At 48.6% G+C, this 26,838-nt stretch overlaps 1 protein-coding gene across 8 annotated transcripts in view; it reads right to left on the minus strand.

The window, feature by feature from the left end:
* SLTM (SAFB like transcription modulator) overlaps positions 1-26,838 on the minus strand; it is a 340,694-nt gene that overhangs the window by 245,148 nt on the left and 68,708 nt on the right. The window lies entirely within an intron of this gene.

The following is a 26,838-nucleotide window of genomic DNA, read 5'->3' on the forward strand; positions in this document are numbered from 1 at the left end:
GGTAAAGAACTGTAAACATGTATGCAGTATGGGTTGGCTTAATGTTTGCTATGCACCAATGCATTCCACATAATTTTTGTTTTGCAACAAGTGGCTCCAGAATAGACTATACATCAAAGTGTAATTGATCCTGGGCAATCAATGCATGAGTAGGCTAAACAACTCTGCTTCCACTATTAGCGCAGATAACCATTATAGAGAACTGGTGTTGAAGCAAAGTACATTTTCCCGTCTTGCCATGTTGATGCTAGAAATGTTTTACAGCATCACCAAATTTGTCAGCCTAAATTGACAGCGAACAGACAATGGGCATGATTCAAAAACCAAGAAAACAAGCACTCGAATAGCCAATAGGTCTCGGCTTTGGGACCTTTAAAAGTGTTTAGCCATGCAGCACATTATCCTCACTCACATGTCCACACACTCCATCAACACATAAGATTGGCCCAACTGGTCCCAATGTGCTAAGAAGAAAAGTGAACAGACGAGGCCTACTGTTGGTTACAAATAGAACTGGAAGAAGCACAGATATGGCTCAACTTCAAATCTAAGCAGTCTTTAGATGAACAAAATTCTAAAACTGTCAATAGCTACAGATGCGAATTGCCCTGTTGTTGCGAGTGTGATGCAGTGAGGGGCAAAGATGCCCGAAGGGTGGTTAAATAGCCATTGTAGTGTCAGTAGATGAAGGTTCAGGTTATCCCTACAGATGATGGCATTCCAAGCCCCAACTGGTTCCCAGTGGAGACCATACATGTTTTAGTACAGTAGTGCACTACCTTCAAGAACATGCAGCCTCAAAAGCAGCGTGGGTCAATCTGATCACACATGGCATTAGTACGTGTGCTTAAGTGTGGAAATCTTTATTATCTCTGGGGCCGGATTGCAGGGCTGCCCTTCTTGGTGAAGGATTCACAGGAGCTAGTAGCCAGTGACTCAATGGCTACATTTTCCTTCTCGGTTATCAGCATTGGCTAATGCGCTATGTACATACCACACATACATTTTCAGAACTCACTGAAATCAAAGAGGAGACAGACTTCAGTGATGGCCCCAATATCCCCCAGCACACTCACAAAGCCCCTGCTTATTCTGGTCAAACCAAAGAACCCGCCTTTTCAGGTAGACATTGTCAACATGGGGAACTACATAGCATTGTAGCCCAGCTACACCAGGCCCAGCAGACAGGTAGTAAATGCCCAAACAAAAGATCCTCAATGCTGGAACCAAATAAAACGCCATTACGTCTGCCAACAGGCTGCAAATGCCTTGCACACCAAAACTAAATATGGTCATAATGATTTATGGTGATTCATTATGTGATAATCAGTGGGAGAGGAGTGGAAGTAACCAGAACGGCGAGGGACGCACCTTGAGGCAAGTGTGACTACATGGGGTCCTTTTGACCCTCTTCCATGGGTCAATTGGGACCCAGCCTTGGGGTTTAAAGGAAACCCCAAATTAGGTAGAGGATAACACAGGTTTCCCTACAGAGTGGTAATATCTAATCAGAAATGGTAAAATAGCCCAATCCTTCGTCCTGATGAAGGACACAGACCTTCGGGCCAATATGGCAAACATGACGACGACACTGATGGTGATGGGGTACTAGTACATCAATCCCCACACTGATTATTAATACCAAGTAAATGCCTAGCAAATCAATGTATTTTGGTGTCTACTTTGGTTTAAGCATTTACTTTCTCACAGGCTCCACTTCGATTTTAGAAGTGCCTCACTGTCTCCAGATCTAGGCTTGCTCTCTACCAACGTAGTTTCTAGAAAGCGAGGACTGCCAATGAGGAAGCATGAAACCTGGCGGTCTGGGAGGACAGTCCTTTACACTTTGAGATTCCAACCACCCCACTAATTAGCGCCTAGTGCTCGTCAGAATTCAGTCACCTTTCCTGAAGGAAAATGCTACTTACCCAGTATGCATCTGTTCTTGGCATGTAGAGCTGTATATTTACATGCTTTGCATAGCCTGCCATCTAGTGTTTGGTCCGGATATTTACACTTTGTTTTTCTTCGAAGAAGTCTTTCCCAGTCACGAGGTAGGTCTTTCAGTGATAGTGTGCCAGAAGGTGGATGTGAAGCCCAGACTCCGCCGGAGTACAGAGGCCTCTGATATCCGCCTCTCTCATCTGGCTGCCCTCTCCCCCTGACCACCCCCCTCCGCCCCCCCCCCCACCGAAGTGATGCATCTGTCACCACTGTGAACTCTGGCTGGGGAAGTGAGAGGGAACGGCCGTTGATCCAATCCTGGTTCGTTAGCCACCACTGCAATTGATGTGCAGTGCCCTCCGAGATCTGGACACAATCAGAATGATTCCCCTGATGCTGTGCCCACTCGAACTTCAGGTCCCAATTCAGAGCCCGCATATGCCACCTGGCATAGTCCACCAGCAAGATGCAGGAGGCCACGAGGCCCAGTAGCCTCAGGGTCAATCTGACCGAAACCCAGGAATGAAGCTCACAGATCGGAATCATAGGCCAGACTATCCCGAGCAGGAGGGCTTTGCTGTATGCTTCGGTATCGTGCTGGAGGGCGGGGCGTTCAAAACTTTCTCAGTGCTGACCTTGGCCCAAGGGCAGATGAAGGACTGGAGCCTTTTTCTTCAGTAAGGTGCATGAACACTCGAGCTGGTAAGGAGTGTTGTGGCTGGAACTTTTGAATGAGAGTCTGCATGTTGGCTATCCTGGCTGGATTTGGATATGCCTTTGCTACTGATGTATCTATTGTAGCTCGGAGATATTGTATGTGGGAGGGTTGTAGATTGGATTTTGGGTAATTTATGGAAAAACCCAGACTGTGCAGCAGCTGGAGTGTTTGAGACGTATGGCTTGCACACTGCGCGTACGATTTGGCCTTTATGAGCCAATCGTTGAGGTATTTGAAACACGTGGATGTGTAGCCTCTTGAGGTGTGCTGCCACTACCGCTAGACATTTTGTGAACGCTCTTGGGGCTGTGGTTACTCCAAAGGGAAGAACTTTGAACTGATAGTGTTGACCTTCTATCGTGAACCGGAGGTATTTCCTGTGAGCTGGATGTATAGGTGTTGGAAAACAAGGCAGCATCTGTGAGGCCTGCACAAATAACATGACACATTTGTCCTTTACTGGGAACCAAACACCCTAGGGCAGCGCCTGACTCGGAGGGTAGCGTTGCAGAGCAGTCAGAGGCTTACTCAAGGGAGGTGGTGTGGGCTAGTAATCGCCATTTGCAGGTGCGCAAAAATAACTCAATTGATTGTCCAGTCTGTACTTTGCTTTATAAAAGTAAGAGTACATTTATTAAACACACACACCACTCGATACTATACACCAATTTACAAATATACATAAGCTGTTGGAATTACTTTGTGACATTGCATAACATCTCCACCCCTCCCGCGGGGGTGGGGGGGGGGGGGGGGGCTGGAGGCCTAGTACCACCTCTCCCATGTATGCACATCATCTTGCCCCCAATGCAATTAGTTGAACTTATCCTGGAGCGAGGGCCCTGCGCACTGGCACCATCCCAGTGGCGTCCCCCCTCCCATTACCTCAACAAGCATTAAACAGGGATACACCTGCCTTGGTGACATATGACCCTGACCAAGCATCTCCTACTGACCCTAAAGTATACACCTCTACATCTTAAGGGCTAACAGTCTGGGGTCTTCACCTAAGCGGGAGAGGAGTTGGCCTAACGGCTAGGGCGCTCGACCTCGGACCTGGGGATCTGGGTTCGAGTCTCGGTAACAACGCCAAAACCTCCTGTGATTCTGGGCAAATCACTTAATCTCCCCGTGCCTAAAATGAAAGTGTAACGTAACTCATGTAACGTAACTGGAAAAAATATGTCAAGCGCTCCGATACCCGATTCGGTTCGGGTCTAGTTCGCGCTATATAAAACTCTGCAAAAAATAAAAAATAAAAGCGCAGCAGCAACACTACATGTTTACGCACATTTTAGAATGACAGTACTCGGCACATTTGGATATCATTAAAAATGCATTGCAATTACAGCCCCTAAAGGCATCACAGATGATCACAGGATTAAGTTGCAAATACCGTCAGACACCCTAGCAGGAGTGTCTAGCCACTTAAATCCACTTTGCTTGTGACATCACCTTACACCAGTACTTCACATTGAACATCAGTCCCTCTAAAAGAAATAACCATTAATAAATGCATTTCAATGCAATTACGCCATTTCACCTCCAGGGGATGCCCTTCGAGACATCTCCAACTCAGCCCTTCAATCTTAGATGCACTTCTCAATGTACCCCCAGCTGTAGAAAAAACGTTCCAGCCTAGGAGGTGATGCAATCTTCGCTGAGAGTTGAGGGGTTATTCTTTTTAAATCCTCAAGAAACTTAGGGTGGGACTTAGCTTTGTGCTGGGGGCGAGACTGCGCTGCTCCAGCAGCTCCCCGCCGGCACCTTTTCACACTCAAGGGTGACTCTTCTCCTCTGGGGGCCACCAAAACGCCAACAACAATCCATTCGTCATGCCTTGCAAGGCATCATGGGGTGCTTCAAGCTCCTGCCGCTTTCTAGGGCCTCAGTGGGGGGGCCCGGTCCCACCCGGACCCCCGGGTAAGGGTATGCCATGCGGGGAGCCCACACCCGGCCGCTCCGCGCTTTGGTCGGGGGCCCGATCCCACCTGGGCCCCTGGTTCCTCCTTCCTTGTCCGGGCCCCGGTCCCACCGGGACCCCTGCAGGCTCTCCACATTGGAGGGCAGGCCCCGGGACCTGACCCACCCCGGGGGCCTTTCCTGGGCCAGCGGCAGAGCCTCATGCACTTCGCCGCCAGTGGGCCACAGGTCCAAGGTCGCTCACCTTCTGGGGGCCATATCTCAGCCCCTGGAGGTCCGATCTGCCCCATTTTCGCATCTTCTTGCTCCTGGCGGCGCCCCCAGCCACTGGGAGCACTCTCCTTCACTATCCAGTCTCCAAGAGGGTGCACTCTGCAGGGAGCGGTCTGCACTGGCTCCCTGCGCCAGCCTTTCGCCTGGCTCTCCTCCTGCGCAGAGGCCCCTGCTTCTGCGCACCGGTCCTGGGCGCTTCTTCTGGTGCTGTTAGGGGCCTGGGTGACAATCAGGTGGTCTCTCCTTCCAACTGCCCCTTGCCAGGCTCCAGCACCTTCCACCTCAGCAGACCACACCCCAGATAGAGCTTCTCTTCCTGTGCAAGTACTTTTTAAAAGTTGAGTAGGGGGCTGGCAGAAAGTCTCTGTGGGTCCTATCACACAGCGACATCACTTCCCTGCCCCTGCTCCCTCCTTGTCCAGCCTCTGGGTTTGTTCAAAATGGAGTCCTCCAGTGTCTCTGGCCACATGGCCTCTGAAACCCAACTCTTTCCTTCTTGGTGCAGCCTGGTGCCTGGCACCCAGTGACAGCTGCTAATGGATGAGCCTGTAGCCCAACCCATCTTCTTTGTGGAGAGGAGGCCCTAGCTTGTGGAAGAAAGGTTATCAATCCATCCAGCTGAGGTCAACCCTTAGCCTGGGTCTGGTCATGGCTGGCTCAGAGAAATACGACCGTTCTGAATGACCCAAAAGCAGTATATATGACTTTGGACTCTGCAGAATACTTATTTTCACCTACTCTACAATGGACTTTAGTGCGTGTCTGGAATCTGTAGGCCTTGTGGAAGTCATTTTAGCCATGGGCCCCACATCCCCATAGGGGAATAATGAAGTGTAAACACAGTAAAACACACTGACTTTCCCTGGCATGTTCCTTCCCAGGGTATAAAGCCTATTCCATGTCACCACCCAATTCTGCATAAGTCCTGCCACACCATTCACTCTGTAGCTGCTTCTGGACTGCGCATGCTCGGACTCTCCCCTGCGCAGCTCCTACACGTGTGCACACGCATGTCCACCCTTGTCTGCATGTAACCAGCACGTTTTCCCATACTCCAGCTGCTGCGCAGCGGCCTTGTCAAGCCAGGCGGACACCAGTAAAATCTCCATGCAGTCTCCTTCGGACACCAGTAAAATCTCCATGCAGTCTCCTTTATGAGTTCTGTGAGAAGTTGGCCTGATGTGCAGTGCTCACTATTCTAGTGATCACTATATATCAGTCCAAACAACCCTTATTGATGATTGGTTGTAAGTCAACCTTATAGACCAGCTATCCTAGTAGCATGGATACGAGCAGTCTAAGGCTAAGACTCTAGAGGGCGTGTTAAGCCAGCTGTTTTACCATCACATTACCCCTTGAACACCCAGTGAAAGGACACCACACAAGTGTTATGAAAATAAACAATGTATTTATTAGAATCACAACAACCCTGTACTCTTTATGAGGACAGGGTGCTAAGCACACAACAAAACTCTTACGAAAATACTTTTAAGTTAGCACGTTACACAAATGCCCGAGGGGCACGAAAAACCATATACTTTCAAAGTGGAATGCGAATTACTAGCAGGTAAGTAACGATTCTCAGAGGCTTTGGGATCGCTAGGACTGGACTACTGAACCTTTAGATTACTAGCAGGAGGCCTAGGGAACTCAGGGTGCAGAGTGTGCACTCTCACGCGGGATGCGGGACAAAGTCTATGGAAGCTAGAAAAGGCAAAGTTAGTGTTCACGGGCAAACCCGACCTGGTAGGAAGAAAACGACAGTGGATCCTGACCCTAGGATAGTGAGGCTATGCTGGGACACCGAAGTGCCGAAGTTACCTAGCCCAGGGGCTGCAGCTGCATAGGTCTGAAAAGACGTCGGGGATCTCGTTGCCGGACCAGGAGCCTGGAAGGAAGAAGTTGCTGGCAGGCGACCAGTGAAGGAAAGTTCGATGGATCCAAGCCTGGATCAAGGAAGAAGAAACCTGAAAGCAGAGGGGACCAAGTTCTTGAATCACTAGCCAGTGATTAAGTGGGCACCAGGATGGCACCGGGCGAAGTCACCGCAGTCAGGTGAGTGGGCGCTGCTGGGCTCTGCAGTCTCTCGGACCAGGAGGCGTTGTCGGCGACCAGGATGGAGGTGCGAGCTGTCCCACGGAGGATGAAGTCGTTGGCGTCGAAGTTACCCAGGATTGGGCAACAAGCCTTGGCTAATTCAAGCCCGCGCGGTGGACTCAAAATGGCGTCTTGAGTGGACCAGGAGGGTCCGGGGTGCTCCTCTTCTGGGAGGGAGCAAGGGCCAGTCTGGAGCAACCAGACCAGCAGCAGAAATGTCGTCGGGCGTCGTCAGGGAGGCCACAAGCCAACGGGCTAGTAGCCAAACAACGCGGTGAGCAGCGGAAAGCAGAAGGGCCCCACGCAGATCGTGGAGATGCTGGGGGGCTGCTCTTCGGTGCTGGAGCTGCTCAGGGTGGGGGCTTCTCGGACCCCAAAGCACTCACCAGGAATTCACTCGGCGGGCTTGCTGGAAAGAAGTCGTGCAGTCTTGCAGATGGCCGGTCCCTTGAGGTCTCGTCGCACCCACGGTTCTCAGCTGGGCTGTAGAGGTGGGTAGAGGTCAGAGGTGCCAGGGAAGCCGGTTCTCGTCGAGCTGGGCAGTCGGATTCCGGAGGAAGGACTTACAGCAGACCGCAGTGTTCTTAGATGGTGCCTGCGGATGCAGGGTGACTACTCCTTAGTCACAAGGGAGAAATCTTAGGAAGAAGTCTTGAGTTCCTTTCGCAGAAAGTAGTTTCAGGATTCAAAGATGATCTGATTTGGAAGGGGGCCAGTCTCTACCTTTATCCTGTAAAAAGGGGCTGGCACGCGACTAAGTCCTGCCCTATGGGTGGGACTAGGAGGGGGGTGGTTACACCCACTTCCTTGGCGGGCTTTTCCCCAGCACAGGGTCTGGAGTGACCCTGGAACTGGTTCCAGCCAGCCTATGCACAGTGAGCACCGGGGTGCCACGTGCAGTCACCTTCCTCTAAAGCCCTGCCTACCTACAATACACAAAACCCTGTCTGGGACGGTGCTGGCACCGCCCCTGGCAGGAAACCCTTTGTCCTTGTCTCCTGCTCTGGGAGGACTCCCAGCAGCAGGAGGGCAGACTTGTGTCTCGGTGGCAGCATCCATTTTGTGGATGCTAAGGCTCTGTCTGACTTTTAACCGGGTTATAGGTTACAGGCATGTCGTGTCCCTCTAGAAGGGTGGAATGCTAACCCCGTCGCCAGAATTGGCGAGGGGTTAGTATTCCAATTCGTATGACACCTTACTCGACATGTTTTGATAAAGCGATACCAGAGTTGGCACATAACCGCGAGGATTATAATGCACTTAAGAGTATATGGTATGCGATATCATGGAAACGGCTAAGGGATAGATCCCGAAAGCCGCAGACAGGCTCAGCTCATGCCAGAGCACCCTCTCACACGATTCCAAGCACTCTGCCTTCAGGATTGTTAAGGCCTGCCATAGGAGTGACTGATAGGAGATCTGTGTGTCCATTTTAGGGTTAGATATAGGTATACTATATCTAAAGCAAAGGGTGATTACACCACCTTGCCCCAGCTGTCAAGCAGCCAGTTGTGTCAGATTTGGATGGCCAGCCAGGGGTGGCATAATACATGCTGCAGCCCCTGGTAGGCCCTGGGTACACCTATGCCCTGGGTACCTAAGGTACACTGTACAGGGACTGATAAGGTGACTCAGTATCCAATTTAGATATGTACCTAAGGTACATGGAATCCATTTTACAGAGAGAGCAGTAGGCCTGGGGCCCTGAATAGCAGGGTCCCAGGTCAACTAAGTCAGAAAACCAGCAAAACACCAGGCAAAAAAAGTTGGGGGCAACCATAGTCAGGGATCAACCTTCCTACAAGTTCACTGTGGCCGAGTCCCAGATTATGAGGCTCCCCCACAGTAAAAGCTCAATTAGGTGCTCAAAAAGCGAAAAATCCGGGCGGCCCCTAATGTCATAACCACCGTCTAACAATAGGTATGTGGAAGTATGAATCTTTGAGGTCTAATGTGGCAAGGAAGTCGCCTTGCTGAAGTAACAGGAGTACTTGTTGTAGAGTAATCATATGGAAGTGCTCTGACAGTATGTATTGGTTCAGAGGTCTAGTATGGGTCTGAGCGATCCATCCTTTTTTGGAATTAGGAAGTATAGGGAGTATACTCCTGTTCCTTGGTGTTGAAAAGGAACTGGCTCTATGGCGCCCTTTTGTAACATGGATGTGACCTCTTGTAACAGTGTTATGTGTTCTTCGGACATAGGATGGTGTTTGGGTGGTATGTTGGGTGGAGTAGAAGTGAGTTCCAGGCAATAACCATACTGGATAATTTGTCTCACCCACCTGTCTGTGGTAATTGCGTTCCAGACTGGTAGGAATCGGTTTATTCTGCCTCCGACCGGTGTTAGGTGGTCTGGAGGGAGTGTCATGAAGTCACTGTTTGGTGGCAGTGGAGGCACTGGTGTTATTCTTAGTAAACAAAGAAAATTCCTTTGTGTACTCAATTAGATATCCCTAAGTGACAGGTTTTGTATTAGAATGACCATCCCTGATTTTAATAACTTAAAAGTTCAGAGCGAATAAAAGTCAGGAGGCTGTAGACTTTTTAGACATTAAGATCAGGGCGAATGAAGGAATACTGTGTGTGGAACTATTTGTTAAACCATCTGACAGAAATCCATTACTCCACCACACTAGCTACCACCCGAAGTGCCAAAAAGATGGGATCCCGTTTAGTCAGTTCCTGAGAATTCGCCGCAATTGCAGTGATAGGAAAACTTTCGAGGTCCATGCAGTGACCCTAAAACAGAAACTGACTCAATGTGGATATCCCAAAAGACTCAAAGGAAGCCTATAAAAGGGCCAAATATTTTAACAGAGAGCCTATTTGAATCGAGAGAAAAGGTACCCCGACAAGGAATTGTGATGGTGTCAAACTTTAATAGGATGAGCAATAAACTTAATTTGATCAATAAGAATTGGTCAATACTAAATAAAACAGGTTTGACACGTTTACAAAAACCGACATTTGCATATAGGCGAAATAAAACCATCCGAAATCATCTGGTGCAAACCTATAGAGAACCCAAACAGGGGTACCAAAGGAGCATTAATGAGGCAGGAGCCATTCGAGGGAATGTGCCGTGCGGCACATGTACCCACTGTAAGAGCATTGTAAAATCAGACAAAATAGAGCTAGATGGTATCTCCCATTGGATGAACGAACATGTCAACTGCAGGACATCCAATGTAGTATATTTGTTAGTGTGACCCTGTCAGAAGGGATACATAGGAGAGACTGGACGCGAAATGCGCCTGCGTCTGACTGAACATCGATCCGCTTTGAAAAACCAGAAAAAGAATGCACCATTAGTGGAATATTGGATCTCTGAAAAACAATTTTGCAACAATATTAAAGATACAGTTCACATCTTATTCTTCTGCCCAGCCTATTAGTATAATAAGGAGATGCTGGCTGGTACCGTTATGCAGAAGTCTCGGCCTAAGGCAATGTGTACAAGCTGTTAGAATTTTAAGATATGACACCTCCCCTCTTATTGTGTTTGCGGTTTCAACATGGTATGTGGCACAGTAGGCTCGCTTTAATGAATTGTGATGTTTGCTACCTCTCCCGTGATAACTTACTGTTTAATAATTTTTAAACCATGTATTTTTAATTATTTATTTATTTTATCTTGTGTATGTACACATTTTATCTGTGCTTTTATGGTCTATGACCGCAATAAAGTTATCAATGGAAAAACAGAGAGGATGAGTTAAAATGGTTCATCTTAGAAAAAAAAAATCTCCAGCAGGGGAGGGAATACGGACAAAAAACGCAAACATGAACAATTCTTTGTCTAAGTTCATAACATATACCCATGGATTGAACAGTAGGAAAAAATGGGAAAGGATGATTATCCAGGCTTAGAAAAACATCTGAAATGAAACAATGGACTGATAAGATTGTAGGATTGCTAAAGAAATTGTTGTACATTGAATTGTGTTTGTAATGCTTACTGCTATGTGTGTAATAAGGATTAGTTACTTACCTGTAATCTTAGTTCTCTTCCAGGGGTATACTCATTAAAGTCATAAGCAGTGAATTATCTCCGCCCATGAGCGGGAACCCGGAACACATAACAATATACATATATATGTGTAAATATATCAAAAAAGTACATAGTACTAAACTAATTATACACATATACATGTATAATAACCATAATATGCAGCCTAACATATATACATAGGCTAATAAAGCCAACCTTACACACGTTCTGAAGCATGAAAATATGCTAAACATAAATGCAATAAACAGGCATGAGCCCAAAATGCATTTCATAACCATGAAAAACTTTTATTTTCATCAAAGAACCTGTTGTAAACAGTTAATAGCCTAAAAGGCTGCATATGAAAAATTGTCTGTGTACAGAAAATCAGACTGGCACCCTGCCTTTAAGGCCCCAGAGAATCTGCATACTTTGCCTTTAAGGCCTCTAGGAAAACTCTGTTCCCATCATGCACCACAGGTGACAGTTAGGTCAGTTCTTTTGTACGGTACAGTAAACTTTTAGCAGGAATCTGCACTTAAAAACTTCATAATACATATTGAAAAAACTTCAATGCTACTGCTCGCCCGGGGAGGCGGGAGGGTGCTTATGACTTTAATGAGTATACCCCTGGAAGAACTAGGATTACAGGTAAGTAACTAATCCTTCTCTTCCAGGGGATACTCATTAATAGTCATAAGCACTGAATAGAGTAGCAAGCTCATACCCACTAGAAGTGGGCGAACAGATAAATGCATAGCTGCACTTTTAAAAATACAGTGTTTAACTAGAAAAAGCAAACAAATTTCTGAGTGATGCTTGTCCCACTTGTGCATCAGTCTGCACATCAGAATCCAAGCAGTAATGGCGTGTAAACGTATGCACTGAACGCCAAGTAGCTGCTTTACATATCTCTGACATAGCCACATTCCTAAGAAGAGCTGTAGTAGCAGCTTTCCCTCTCGTAGAATGTGCCCTAGGTCTACCTGATAAAGACTTGTGGGCTAGCTGATAAGCCAGTAAGATACATGACACTATCCATCTAGAAATGGATCTCTTGGATGCTGCCAAACCAGTATTCGTAGGACCATAGTTCACAAACAAACGGTCCGTGTGTCTCAAAGACTTCGTTTTATCTAAGTAAAATTTCAAAACCCTCTTTAGATCCAATGAATGCAAAGTCCGCTCAGCCGGACTCGAAGGGTTTGGAAAGAAAGTAGGCAATGTTATGGATTGGTTAACATGAAAATCCGACATCACCTTTGGTAGAAAAGCAGGATGAGTCCTAAGCACCACTCTGTTTCCATGAAAAACTGTGAACGGTTCCTTGCAACACAGAGCCTGAATTTCGCTCACTCTACGAGCAGAAGTGATGGCTACCAAGAATGCTACTTTCCAAGATAAGTGTAGCAAAGAAGCTTTATGTATGGGCTCAAATGGTGGACCCATCAACTTAGTCAATACCACATTAAGCTCCCAAGGTGGAGAAGGAGACCTGACTGGAGGAAACACCTTCCTTAACCCCTCTAGAAAATCCTTCACCACAGGCATCCGAAAAAAACAATATCTGTGTTGGCGATTTTCTATAAGCAGTTATTGCAGCAAGCTGGACCTTGATAGAACTAAACTGCAAACCAGACTCAGCAAGGTAAAGAAGATAAGGCAAGATCACCTGTTCTTGACCATGAATAGGGTCAAGACCTTTACTCTGACACCAGAGGTAAAAGCGTTTCCACTTAAATCCGTAGGATTGTCTTGTAGAAGGCCGCTTTGCCTCCTTAAGAATGTTCATACACTCCGGATTCAGCTGTAAATGTCCGTACTGGATGACTTCAGGAGCCATGCTGCCAAGCGCAGGAGGGCAGATTGGGGTGAAACACTCGCCCCTCCTGCTTGGACAGAAGATCCGGGCGACAAGGCAATATCCTGTGTGGCCTGATTGACAACCGTGCAAGTAACCAATGCCAGATGGTCTGGGCTTCTATGGACAGAGTCCTGGATCTGGTACCCCCCTGCTTGTTTAGATAATACATTGTTGTTGTATTGTCTGTTTGCACCAGAAGGGACCAAGTCTGTAGAGATGGAGCCAGAGACTTGAGAGCAAGATGGACCGCTCTGAGTTAGAGTAGATTGATGTGATATCCTCTCTCGAAGTCTGACCATAGCCCTTGTACCTGAAGAGGGCCCATATGTGCCCCCCAACCAAGGAGAGAGGCATCTGTGATTAGAGTCTGCGTTGGTGGGTCCTGATAAAAAGGAACTCCCTTCATCAAGTGTGCCTTCTTCATCCACCACCGAATGGAATCTCTTGCCGACTGTTGAGATGAATTCGATCCTCCCAGCGTCCCGTCGTCTGTTTCCACTGATCTTCCAGACACTGCAGCAGAGGACGCATCTGCAAAGCTTGCGAGCTACCGAAACTTTACGGATTGGTGCAGATGAAGGGCACACAATGGCTCTTATTATGCTGGACCTCAGCGCTGCGTTTGACACTGTGGCTCATTCCATCTTGCTACAGTGTCTGAGCAGTGCTGGGGTCACCAAGGCGGCTTTGGGATGGCTCAAGGCCTTCCTCTCTGACCGCAGTTTTCAGGTTCAGAGAGGCATGTTTCTCTCTGACAGCATAGCCTTAGAACAGGGGGTGCCCCAGGGCTCTGCCCTGAGCCCCACCCTGTTCAACCTTTACATGGCTCCATTGGCAGAGGTGGTTCAATCATACGGCATAGAATTAGTATCCTATGCCGATGATACTCAACTGCTCATCTCCCTATCACAGGCACCCACTTTAGCAGCAGCCAATTTTAAAACATGCATGCAGGCGCTTGCAGGGTGGATGAACCAACACTGCCTGAAGCTCAATGGCTCAAAAACGAATAGTTTTCTTACCTGTCGGTGTAGTTTTGCAGCTTGAAGATCTTTCTGGATTCACTATGCTGTGCATTATTCCGCGGTCTTGTGGTTGGGTCCGGATTCGTAGTCTTTTCTTTGTTTTTTTTTTTTTTTTTTCTCTTTGCCCAGGTGGGCGTCGGCGTCACACCCCCTTTGGGTGTATTTCCGGTGACGTCGGCATGCTTCCTGCGGAAGCTCCCACTCTTGGGCGCCATCTTCGGGTTCTTTTTTTCCGTGTTTCTTTCGTTTCCGAAGTAATGGCAATGTTCTTCTTAGTTTGTATTTACCGCTTTGTATTTTCAAAGTCTATTCTTTAGTTAACCACCTCTTCTCTCTCCAGCCTCATCTTTCTGGCGGAGGTGGGTGGGTTCGCTAGTGAATCCAGAAAGATCTTCAAGCTGCAAAACTACACCGACAGGTAAGAAAACTATTCGTTTTGCAGCGTGAATCTTTCTGGATTCACTATGCTGTGCATAGATTTTGTAGCGGTTTCTCATCTCTGTGGCGGCTGGGTGGAAGATGAGCGTTGGGTGTTGAATATGTGCTGTAGCACCTTCTGTCCCACTTGAGCTTCCTTGTTCATTTGTATGTCCACACAGTAGTGCTTCGTGAACGTGTGCACCGAAGCCCATGTTGCCGCCAGGCATATGTCCTCTATGGGTGTGTTAGCCAGGAAGGCTATTGTAGCGCCCTTCTTCCTGGTGGAGTGGGCACGTGTCCCCTCAGCCAGTTCCTGTCCTGCCCGTTTGTGGCAGAGTTGGATTGTTTGTGCGATCCATCGTGCAATGGTCCTTTTGGTTACTGCTTTGCCCATGAAGCTGTTTGCGAAGGACACAAAAAACTGTTTCGTTTTCCTGTGCCCCTTTGTCCTTTCAATGTAGTGCATGACTGCCCTTCTGGCGTCCAGGGTGTGCAGAGCTCTCTCTGCGCTGGTTGTGGGTTTTTGGAAAAACTCGGTATCTGTATAGACTGGTTCATGTGAAAATTGGATACCACCTTCGGCATGAAGTGTGGGTCAGTCCTCATCACAACTCTATCGTTGTGTATTTGTATGTATGGTTCTTGTAGCGTCAGCGCTTGAAGCTCGCTTACTCTGCGTAAGGACGTTATCGCAACCAGGAAGGCTGTTTTCATAGTTAGCATCTTTAGGGAGGCCTTGTGAAGTGGTTCAAAGGGCTCTTTCATGAGTTCCGTTAGGACTGTGTTCAAGTTCCATGCAGGTGGCGGCACCCGCTTGGGTGGTGCGATCCTTTTCGCTCCTTCTAGGAATCTCTTCACCACCTGTGATGTGAAGAAGCTCCTGCACGTTTCTCCCCTTGTGTAGGCTACTATCGCTGCCAAGTGAACTCTTAACGAGGATGAGCTAAGGTTCTTCTCCAGTAAGTGCGTCAGGTACCTTAGCACTGTGGAGTCCCTCTTCATCTTATTGTGGAGTCTTTCCTGTCTGCACCATATTGTGAATCTTTTCCATTTCGCAACGTAGCACTTTCGAGTGCTGGGCCTTCGTGCCTCCCGAAGTACCCTCAGGGTGCTTTCTGGTAGTCTCAAATGTGCGAACTCTATGTCCTCAGGAGCCACGCTACTAGGCTCATGCTCTCTGGCTCTGGATGCAGTACCTCTCCGTTCTGCATGGACAGTAGATCTTTCCTCCTGCTGAATCTGTGGGGTGCACACTGTGTCATCTCCATGATCTGCGAGTACCAGGTCTGCCTCGCCCACTGCGGTGCGACCAGTATCAGTGTCATGTTGCTCGCTCTGCACTTGCTCAGTACTCTGTGCATCAGTGGTATCGGGGGAAAGGCGTAGGCAAATGTCCTTGACCAATCTATCCATAGGGCATTCCCCAGTGTCCCCTCCTCGGGCTGCCTGGATGCGAAGTTTTGGCATTTTGCATTCTGGCGTGTGGCAAACAGGTCCACCGATGGTGTCCCCCACCTGTCGAACAGGTATCTTGTCTCCTGAGCATTGAGCTCCCACTCGTGGGATGCCGATGTCTGCCTGCTGAGCCAATCGGCTTGTATGTTGTCCTTCCCTGGTAGGTGTATGGCTAGCAGGTCTATCTTGAGAGGGATGGCCCATCTCCATATCTCCTGCGCCAGCGTTGAAAGCGGTGCGGACTGTGTGCCCCCCTGCTTGTTGATGTAGAACATCGCAGTGGTGTTGTCTGTTTGTATCAATACCCTGTGCTTGTACAGTCTTGTTTGAAAGGCCTTCAGTGCAAGGAAGATTGTCTTCAATTCTAAGTAATTGATGTGCTTTGTGGCATCCGTCGGTGCCCACAGTCCCCTCACCTTGAGCTCCTCCATGTGAGCGCCCCATCCCTTCAGGGATGCGTCTGTGGTGATGGTCACTGTTGGCGTTGGGGGCGTTAGAGGCTTTCCCCTTGCTATGTTCTCCATGGTCCACCATGTCATCTCCTTCTGCACTGCGTGCGTTACAACCACTAGATCCTCCCAACTGCCTGTAGCTTGTGACCATTGCTCCTGTAGCCATTCTTGAATGGGTCTCATGTGGAGTCGTACATTCGGTACCAGGTGGATGCATGATGCCATCATCCCCATGATCTTGCTCGCCGTCCTCACTGTCCGAGCTTGTCCCTTCCGGTAGAGGCGAGTTTCCTTCACCAGCGCCCTCGCCCTCTTCTCGCTGGGGAACACCTTGCCCTGTAAGGTGTTGATCTGTGCTCCCAGGAAGATCTTCACTTGTTCCGGCTCCATTGATGATTTCTTCCAATGGATGGAGAACCCCAGGTTTATGAGCGTGCTGGTCACTGTATGTGCGTGCAGCTTGCATTTCTGGTATGAGTTTGCTTTCACCAGCCAGTCGTCCAGGTAAGGGTATACATGTATTCCCTGCCTTCTTAGGTGCGCTGCGACTGCTGCGAGGCACTTTGTGAAAACTCTTGGTGCCGATTTTAGACCGAAGGCCAGTGTCGTGAACTGGTAGTGGCTTTCTCCGACGGTGAACCTGAGCATGTGCTTGTGCTTCCTGTTCATTGGGATGTGCAGGTATGCGTCTTTGAGGTCTATAGTGACCATGAAGTCCCCGGTCTGCAACTGTGGGAGCACCTCTTGCAGGGAGGTCATTTTGAATTTTTGCGTTCTTATGAATTTGTTCACGAACCGTAAATCGAGAATGGGCCTCATTGTCTCGTCTACTTTTGGTACCAGGAAGTATGTTGAGTATACTCCTGTGTTTCTTTCCTTGAAGGGTACCCTTTCTATGGCCTGCTTCTGCAGGAGTTCTTTTGCTTCTTCCTGAAGGCACTGCAGCTGCTTGCTTGCTAGCGGCTTTCTTCTTGGTTTTCTGTTTGTTGGCCTCGCCTCCAACTCTATGCAGTATCCGAATTGGATAATGTTGAGGATCCATTTGTCTGATGTGATTCCTCTCCACTCCTGGAGGTGGAATCTTAATCTTCCTCCCACTGGTGTCCTGTGGTCGTAGGTGTCTAGTTTGTCTTGACCCATCTGTACGTGCTGCCCCCTGGGATCTTTTTTGTGGGTGGGCACACGGATTTTTTTTGAAGTCACTTGGAGGTGGGCTGCTGGCCCCCTCTTCTATTTTGTCCCCGTCCATTTCTCCCTCGAAAGGACTGGCCTCTTTGTTGGTACTGCCAGGGCTGTTTCTGATGGCCCTGCTGACCCTGCGAGTCTGCCTGGTGCGTTTGCTGGAAAGCCTGGTGTGATGTACCTGGCTGGTTTCCGCCTCTTCCGCCGGGCCTCCGTGACGGGGTGCCCCTCTTGTTCCCTCTGAACTGCAATGCTCCCATGGATCTTGCTGTTTCGTTATCCTTCTTAAGTTGGCTGAGTTGCTCATCAACTGTTTGTCCGAAAAGCGTACTGCCGTTGAATGGTGTGTTCAGGATGCTGTGTTGCACCTCCGGTTTGAAACCGGATATCCTGAGCCAGGCGTGTCTCCTTTCCGTGACGCCCATCATCATGAGCCTGCTGGCGGTGTCTGCCCCATCCAGGGCCGTCTTAAGGCAAGAATTTGCAGCATTCTTCCCCTCTTCAATTAGCTTTTCGGCTTTCTGCTTGGCATCCTGGGGCAAGTCCTTCACCAACTGCCCCAGTCCCTCCATGATTTGGTACATGTGTCTGTTTACCAGGGCGTTGGAATTAGCCATGCGCCAGTGGGTCGCGGCATTCCGTTCGATCCTTCTGCCCACCAGATCCATCCTTTTGCTCTCTTTATCCGGTGGCGGGCCCGAGGTAGTGGGTACGTTAGCCCTCCTCCTTGCTGTGGCCGTGATAATGGAGTCTGCGGAGACCGTGCCCTGAATGTAGGCCGGGTCCTTTGCGGCATGCTTGTACTTCTTCTCAGTTCTGGGAGTTACTGCCTTGCATGTTGCGGGCTCCCTGAAAGCTTCCTTCCCCTGAGCCAAGACGCTCTCGAGCATCGGGAGGAACTGGCTCCTCGTTTGTGTTGGGAGCAATGTTTCCAGAAGGAAGTCTGCTTTCTGCTTCTCTTCGTCGAGCTTGAGCTTGAAAGCTGCTGCGGCAGATTGTATCACCGCGTTGTAGGCCCCGATGTCGTCCGGCGGCGAGGGCCTCGAGGGGTAGGTGTCGACCACCTCCTCCGGGCTGTCGGTGTCGACATCGATGTAATCTACCTCCTGAAGGTCATAGGGCGCCGACTCTGTGTCTGTCCTGCCCTCATCTTCCTCCCCATAGCTGTAGCTCTCGTGGGGATTCTCGTACTCCTCCTGGTCGTCGAACACCTCGACGTCCTGGTCTTGCTCGGTGACTTCGGCGACCTCTTCTTCTTCCTCCTCGACCGCCTCCAGCACTGGTGGCTTGGTCTTGTGAGGGATCGTGAAGGCCTTCATCCTTGCGTCGAAATCTTTTTTCCGCTGCATGAAGTTCTCCATTTCTGCCTCGAGGCGCCTTCTTTTCTTTTCCATCTCGGCCGCGTGTTCCGCGTCGGATGGTTCCGCCGCTCTCTTCGACGGATGGCTCGTCGCCGTGCCTCTCGGAGTCGAAGTTTTCGACGTCGAACCGGATATCGGGTCTCTGGTCGTCGTCGACAGTTTCGGGTCTTTCTCCCTCGTCGATCGATCCTTTTCGGGGACGATTTTCGACGTCTTCTGCTGATCAGCAGCTCTCGGCGCCGGGGACTCCTTCTCTGAGGATCCGCTGGGCCTGGGAGTAGTCGCGGACGCCGCCTTTTTTGGCGTCGGCGCTTTCGGGGTCTTGCCCTCGATTTTTCGAGACTCAGAGTCTCTCGGGTTCTTGGGGGCCGAAGAGTCTCCTACCTTGTCAGAAGTCTTCGTGTAATCGGTCTCTACGACCGTGTAGCTGTCGTCTTCGGCGGCAGCGTTGTCTTCTTCCTCGGAGGACATCCCCAGCTCGTAGAGCGACGGGGTCGGGGCCTTCCCCTGCAGGGCGGCGTGTGCTACCCTCTGCCTCTCTCTCACACGAAGGGTCTTCGGGGTGAAGGCGGAACAGGCGTTGCAGTCTCCGCTTTCGTGGTCCACCGGTAGGCAAAGGTTGCATACCGGGTGCTGGTCCTTCTGCGCGTACTTGTGGTGGCAGTTACGGCAGAACTTGAACGGCGTGTTGTCCATCCTCGAGCGTCCAGGGCCTCTCTGGTCGCGTGTTCGTCGACGGTCGTCGAAGATCTGGATGGAAAACGCCTTATCTTTGCTTGTCTTTCGTCGGTGAAGTCCCCTGGAGTCTTCAGATGACTTCTCCTCGTCTTTTCTGTATTTTCTTTCTTCTTTCTCCAAAAATGTCTGGAGCCCAAACGGGAACGATCCAGACCCGACCGCGGAAAAAAAGAATCTGAAGATGGCGCCCAAGAGTGGGAGCTTCCGCAGGAAGCATGCCGACGTCACCGGAAATACACCCAAAGGGGGTGTGACGCCGACGCCCACCTGGGCAAAGAGAAAAAAAAAAAAAAAAACAAAGAAAAGACTACGAATCCGGACCCAACCACAAGACCGCGGAATAATGCACAGCATAGTGAATCCAGAAAGATTCACGCTGCAAAACTGAGGTTCTAGTGATAGGGGGAAAGGATGCCAGTTGGACTCAGGAATGGTGGCCTCCTTGCCTTGGCCCTACACCTATCCCTGGCAGGGAGGCAAAAAATCTGGGAGTCTGGGTGGATCCCAAACTTTCTTTTGAGAGCCATGTCAACAAAGTAGCAGGGAAATGCTTTGGGATAATGAAGACCCTTAATCGTACGCTGGACCTTCTGCCCCTGGAGGCTAGACGGACCATGACCCAAGCATTAGTTACCTCCCGCATAGATTATGCTAATGTACTGCTACTAGGGACAACTGAAAAAAACATAAGACGGCTCCATGTGCTACAAAACACGGCAGCACGGCTAGTTCTCAGACTCCCCAAAAGAACGGCATCTAAACCCACTCTGTCTGCCCTTCATTGGCTTCCTATAAAAAAAAGGATCCTATTTAAGGCACTTTTAATTTGCTACAGGATAACCGTTTCAACAGCCCCTGAATATCTGAAGGATCTAGCTATCCCCTATCAGCCCACGAGAGCACTTCGCTCCATGGGCATGGGCCTTCTGAAAGTACCCCGTATAAAGAAGGCTAGAATGGGTGGTCGCTCCTTCCGAGTGATGGCAGCCAACCAATGGAACACTCTCCCCACCGAAATAAGGCTGGCCAAGACTGAAACTGTATTTAGGAAGCTCTTAAAAACACATCTGTTCACCCAGTAGACCTGTCACTGCCTGTCTATCACTCTCTCCACAGCGCGGGGACACGCCGGGATGGCGTCACCAATGCGCTTTATAAGCCCCTTTATTATTATTATTATTATTATTATATGCATGATGCCATGGACCCCAGGAGAGAGGATACTTGCCGAACTGTTGGACGTGCATACTGGAGGAGAAGCACGCACTTCGCCTTGATAGATCATCTCTCCTCCGAAGGACACACGTTTTCTTTTTCTGTGTCCAGCTGTGCACCCAGGTAGTGGATCTTCTGGGTGGGATTCATCATGGACTTCTTGTAGTTGACTTGCAGACCCAACTTGCACATGAGTTGGAGGCATATCGATAGATGTTCTTCTAGTAGCGATGGGGATGAACTCTTCAGAAGCCAGTCGTCTAAGTACGGATATATGAAAATCCGTCTTTCGAAGACAAGCTGCCACTACCGCCATACATTTTGAAAATCTTCTGGGAGCTGATCTCAGGCCAAAAGGGAGTACTGAGTACTGGTAATGATGAGCCCCAACTTGGAACCTGAGGAACTTGCGTTGCTTTCTGGATACCGGAATATGAAAGTACGCATCTTTCAGATCGATGGAGCACATCCAATCCCCTTGGTGTAATTGAGGAAAAATCTGATGAAGGCCAGCATTCGAAATTTCTCCTTCCGAATGAATTTGTTCAATCTTCTCAGATCCAGAATGGGTCTGAACTCCGTAGCTGGACCTTTTTTCTTTACGAGAAAAAACCGAGAGTACAGGCCTTGACCTCTCTGTTGAGATGGTACTGGTTCTATGGCGTTCTTCTTTAGAAGGACGTTCGCTTCCTGTTGCAAGCGCCTTATATTCCACTGAACCATCTTTAGGGGGCGAATGACAGGAGGAGCCTCCTTGAATCTCAAAAAGGTACCAGCTCTGAATGATACTCAGAACCCATCTGTCCTTTGTGATTTGCTGCCACTCGTCCAGATACCACACAATACTTCCTCCAACCGGAGTGGCACACGGTTGTGGAGGAAGCATCTGTTCATTGTTTTTGAGGCTGCTTGGTAGCAGAGGATTGCTGCCCGTTTCCATTGCCTCTGCCTCGTCCAGGTCGTCGCTGTTGAAAATGCGACCTCTGCTGATTCTGGCCTTGATTTTGCGAGGACCAATTAGACTGTTGGCCCCTCTGCTGAAAAGATCTTTTGTCAAAGGGACTAAAACTACCCCGACGTCTAAATTATTTTTTCTTTTCAAGACCGACGGCCTTCAGAGTGTCCAACTCCACCTTCATTTTAGACATTTCGTCGTCAGCGTGGGAGCCAAACAGAGTCGAACCATTAAAAGGTAAATTTACCATTTTTCTCTGCGCCTCTGGCTTTAGTCCCGTAAGGCGAAGCCAAGCCGTACGTCTAGCACAAACACCATGTGCATAGCCATGAGCTGACAGATCCGCCGCATCAGCAGCTGCACTTATACTCTGGTTAGCCACCAATCCTCCTTCTTCCACTATTTCCAGGAAGTCTCTGATCCTCCTTAGGGAGTTTATCTGCAAAACGAGCCAGAGTCCCAGAGCAGACGATCATAGCAGCCCAATAAGGCTGACGCACTGGCCACTCATGACCGAACCTGAGGTGTTGCACATTCTTCTCCCCAAGGAATCCATACTCTTACTATCCTTTTCAGGTGGAGCAGAAGAGGTAGATGCCGCAGAATGTGCTTTTCTGACTGCCGCCACAATAAGTGAATCTGGAGGAGGGTCAGAACGCAAAAATAAAGGATCCTCTGCTGGAGCCCTGTACTTCTTAGCAATCCTAGAAGGACCAGAACCCACCGTGGCCGGAGTTAAGAATGTTCTCATTGCTGGTTCTAACAACCCGGGCACTAACGGCAGAAGAGGCCTACCAGTCGTCTTGTGATGTAGGGTTTCAAAGATGACTGACGTTGCTATTTGAGGAACTGCCATCTTGATCTTGAACTTATTCGCCCCACGACACAACACATCATTAAATGTGCCCAAATCATCCACTGGAGACCCTCTGGATGGAGGAGTAGATGAGATTGTGGGAGAATAGTCTCTATATGAAGATCTTAAAGAAGACTTAGATGACGTAGAAGATGATGAAGGACTCCTACTCCGCCTCTGAGGAGTTGCCGATCGCTGCCTCCTTCGTTTCCTTGAACGCGATTTCTCTCTAACTAAGGACCTCGAGCGTGATCTTCTATGCAGCTCCGTCTGAGGGACCGGAGCCCTCATCCCCATCAGTCCTGCATCTGGACACATCTTCCAATGTCTCAGGCTTTCCAGCCACCTCGGAGACAAATTAATAGGCCGCCCTACACGCTCAGGTGAAGCCTCAGGTGACACCTGCACAATATTCAGTCCAGTTGAAGACTTGGAGGCTCTGGAAACTACACTGTGCTCAGAAACCAATGAGCCAGATGGAGTACGTTGTATGGGCACCAATTGTCTGTCATCCGACACCTGCCCTGAGGTTGAGCCCGAATGAGCCACCACAGACGAGTCCTGGTGCACTACCTCTTGCCCCACAGCAGACCTGTCGTCTTGCTGGTCTCGCGGAGAAGACAAATGTTCTGGACTGATGTCTGACCTCGACAAAGACCTAATTGAGGTCCGAGAGGCCGGTCTGGATAGTCTCGACGCCGACCCGTGTTCAGGTGGGGGAGACCTAGACATTCCATGCTTCGAGCCCGAAGCAAACTTCGACATCGACTTATGTCGCGATGGAGACCTTGATCTTCTCTTTTTAGGTCTCGACGTCGACTCCTTCGACGTCGTCCTTTCCGTCGACGTCGACACCATCCTTCGACGTCGACACACCATCCTTCGACGTCGAACACCTCTCTTCCCTCAACGTCGACTTCTCACCAGTCTTCGACTTCGAACGTGGCAACCCCGACGTCGTCTTTACAGCAATCGACACCAGATGTCTCGACGTCGAGAGATTTCGACGTCGAGAGATTTCGACGGCGACTGTCTAGACGCTGAACCTTGCCTCACCGGCGAAGTCCTCGACGGAGCCCTCTTCGACGCCGACAATGCTGACGGCGATCTGGATCTCGACGTCGACCGCACCTTTTTTGACGGCGACGCTCCCTGGAGTCGAGTTTTCTTAGTTCTACCTTCTGGAGACGCTGATCTTCGACATTTAGGATGAGAAGATGGCTTAACAGATGATAATAAGCCCTTGGAACTCTTCTCGCCACGGTGTTCTCTCTCCAGGAGGCCCAGCAGCCTCATTTTCTCCCTTTCTCTTAAAGTTCTACTAGAAAGGTTGAGGCAGTGATCGCAATCTTCCACCTTATGATAAGCTGGAAGACACACCACACAAACAGAGTGTGGATCCGTTTTTGACATCATCTTCCCACAGGAAGGACATTTGTAAAATGAAAGTGGCATTCTGACTAAAAAATACCAACAGTTAGTCAGAACAAGATAGAAAACACCACCAAAATAATCTTTTGTCAAAAAAAGGTAAGAAAAAACCAACTTCTGACAGAAACATACTACAAATGAGCAGAGCTCAAGTTCCAGGTTCCTCACAGAACAAGCCGGAAAAAAGAACTGACCTAACTGTCACCTGTGGTGCATGATGGGAACAGAGTTCTCCTAGAGGCCTTAAAGGCAAAGTGTGCAGATTCTCTGGGGCCTTAAAGGCAGGGTGCCAGTCTGATTTTCTGTACACAGACAATTTTTCATATGCAGCCTTTTAGGCTAATAACTGTTTACAACAGGTTCTTTGATGAAAATAAAAGTTTTTCATGGTTATGAAATGCATTTTGGGCTCATGCCTGTTTATTGCATTTATGTTTAGCATATTTTCATGCTTCAGAACGTGTGTAAGGTTGGCTTTATTAGCCTATGTATATGTGTTAGGCTGCATATTATGGTTATTATACATGTATATGTGTATAATCAGTTTAGTACTATGTACTTTTTGATATATTTACACATATATATGTATATTGTTATGTGTTTCGGGTTCCCGCTCATGGGCGGAGATAATTCAGTGCTTATGACTATTAATGAGTATCCCCTGGAAGAGAAATGAGTATGATCATGTATTATGTTAACAAAGATATTATAACACGCTAATTAAAATGGGTTGTATCTTTCTGATACGTTATATAATACGTCACTTGACATCTGAAATATCGCTTGATGATTTTTAAGAGGATACGAGTGCGCAAATGTATATACTGTATAGAAAGATTCATATCTATGAACATTGATTACTGTTGCGATTCATAGCGATGTATATTAGAAATGGGTGGACAAACCATAAATATGATCAGGCAATGACTGTCTTTCCCGAGGTAGATCATAGAAAGAGTAAAAACAAGCAAACTGCAATAGCTATGTCCTTCGTATAACGACAATCACGAGCACATAAATTGCGTATGAAAAACTACAAATATGGCGTCCTTTTTTCTTTAGCCGTCTGAAACGGATGTATCCGTGAATCCAATTACCAATTGGTAGCGGTGCAGATCTAGTGCGCTAAATTTTAGACTTTATTGAAAGCACCCTACTTACCGTAGATAAATAAGGGGATGGTGATTCCTTTTTATGTACCAATATACTGAGTGGCCACATATTCTTGTTTGAAAGTAGTTGGCCGCTGGAAACTCAGTTAGAGCCGAGCGGCAGATACCCTAAAATAATCTAGAGGAACTGGAACTCCAGAGCGACTGGCCGCGTAATAATTAGGAATACAAAAGGGAGGTTGCTGCACTGTTCCAATGGAGAGTGAGAGAAGAGTTAACTGGCATGACCACAGATGTCAGAGTAACATCCTGGGGCACCCATTTTGTTGGATGTAATTGCCTCACACACCCCGAAGGATGTCATGCTTCATCATCGGCGGTTACTCCTACCCTTCTCCACTCGAGCTCGGCGGAGAAGGGTAGGTCTGACTACGCAGACACAGGAATATGGAGCTAAAACCCTGGGCTCTTCCTTGATGTTCAGTCCCGCCGACCCCTCATGTGGCATTCAATCCTTAACCATTAGGCATAGGAGTACCCACAGAGGTAACGATTGACACACATGACACTAGCATGTTTTCCCTTGCACTTTATTAAGGTCCTGATGAATCGCGGGTGACTAGACCAACAGCGAGAAACATGTCGACCAGCATCACCTTTAGTCTCATCAAGGGTCACTCGACCTAACCTGCTGACACCTAGTGAGCTAACCCCACTTTTTTAACTGCAGCCAGGGGACCCCCAGAATAAATTGAATTCCGGTACCCCTTGCTACATTTTAATATCCCTCACACCATTACACCTAGCCCAGCCCACACACCCCCACCTCACCATAAGGCTGTTGGAAAAAAGATATCCGCCAAATAGCCCCTCTTTGAGGTGAGCCCGTCGGGGATTGCACCGCCTCCCCGACGAGGAGCAACCGCCGATGATGAAGCATGACATCCTTCGGGGTGTGTGAGGCAATTACATCCAAGAAAATGGATGCCCCAGGATGTTACTCTGACATCTGTGGTCATGCCAGTTAACTCTTCTCTCACTCTCCATTGGAACAGTGCAGCAACCTCCCTTTTGTATTCCTAGTGCAATATACGGACACAAGCTGTAACTGGACCTTCCACCACCCTGTGTGGTAAACCGTGTCCGCTGATCCATTGATCAACTACCTTAACTCCCCCCCTTTTTGATATAGACGCGTAATAATTAGGGAATACTCTGAACTATTCCGTTTATTATGCAAAATCGGGGCTGAATTACCAATATTTATTTATTTATTTATTTATTCAAAGTTTTATATAGCGCGAACAGGATCCTTACAGATATCAGAGCGCTTCACAAAGACAGGGAAGGGGCAATAGGAGTAAACAGAGATAATGGGAACAGTATAATAGTCAATGACATGGTAACAACATGGATGATAAAAACAAACATAAAACCAATCCATATATGATCAGGTAAGGGAGTAGTATAGAGCAGCACAAGTCATTGATCCCACTACAATGGTGTACAGGTGGATCAGTAAACCAACGTGTATCATATCTTGGTCGGTAGTAAGAGAGTAGCGTAATAGTGCCCCCAACAAGTCGAGTATAGTGCCAGGGGATAGGCAGAGCAGCGGTACAAAGCAATGCAGAGTCTCTGACCCAACATCTGTAGCGATCAGGAAATCTTGGCCAGAAGGATTGTTTTCACCTCTTTCTTGAAGAGTGCAGTGGAGGTGATTAGCCTTGTTTCAGGAGGGAGCGCATTCCAGATCCTGGGTGCCATTCCTGAGAAGGAGCGTTTGTAAGTTTTCGCTTTCCGAAATCTACGAGGTTTCAGGAGTA

Source organism: Lissotriton helveticus, chromosome 3_2, assembly GCF_964261635.1.
Source record: "Lissotriton helveticus chromosome 3_2, aLisHel1.1, whole genome shotgun sequence".
NCBI classification, from domain to species: domain Eukaryota; kingdom Metazoa; phylum Chordata; class Amphibia; order Caudata; family Salamandridae; genus Lissotriton; species Lissotriton helveticus.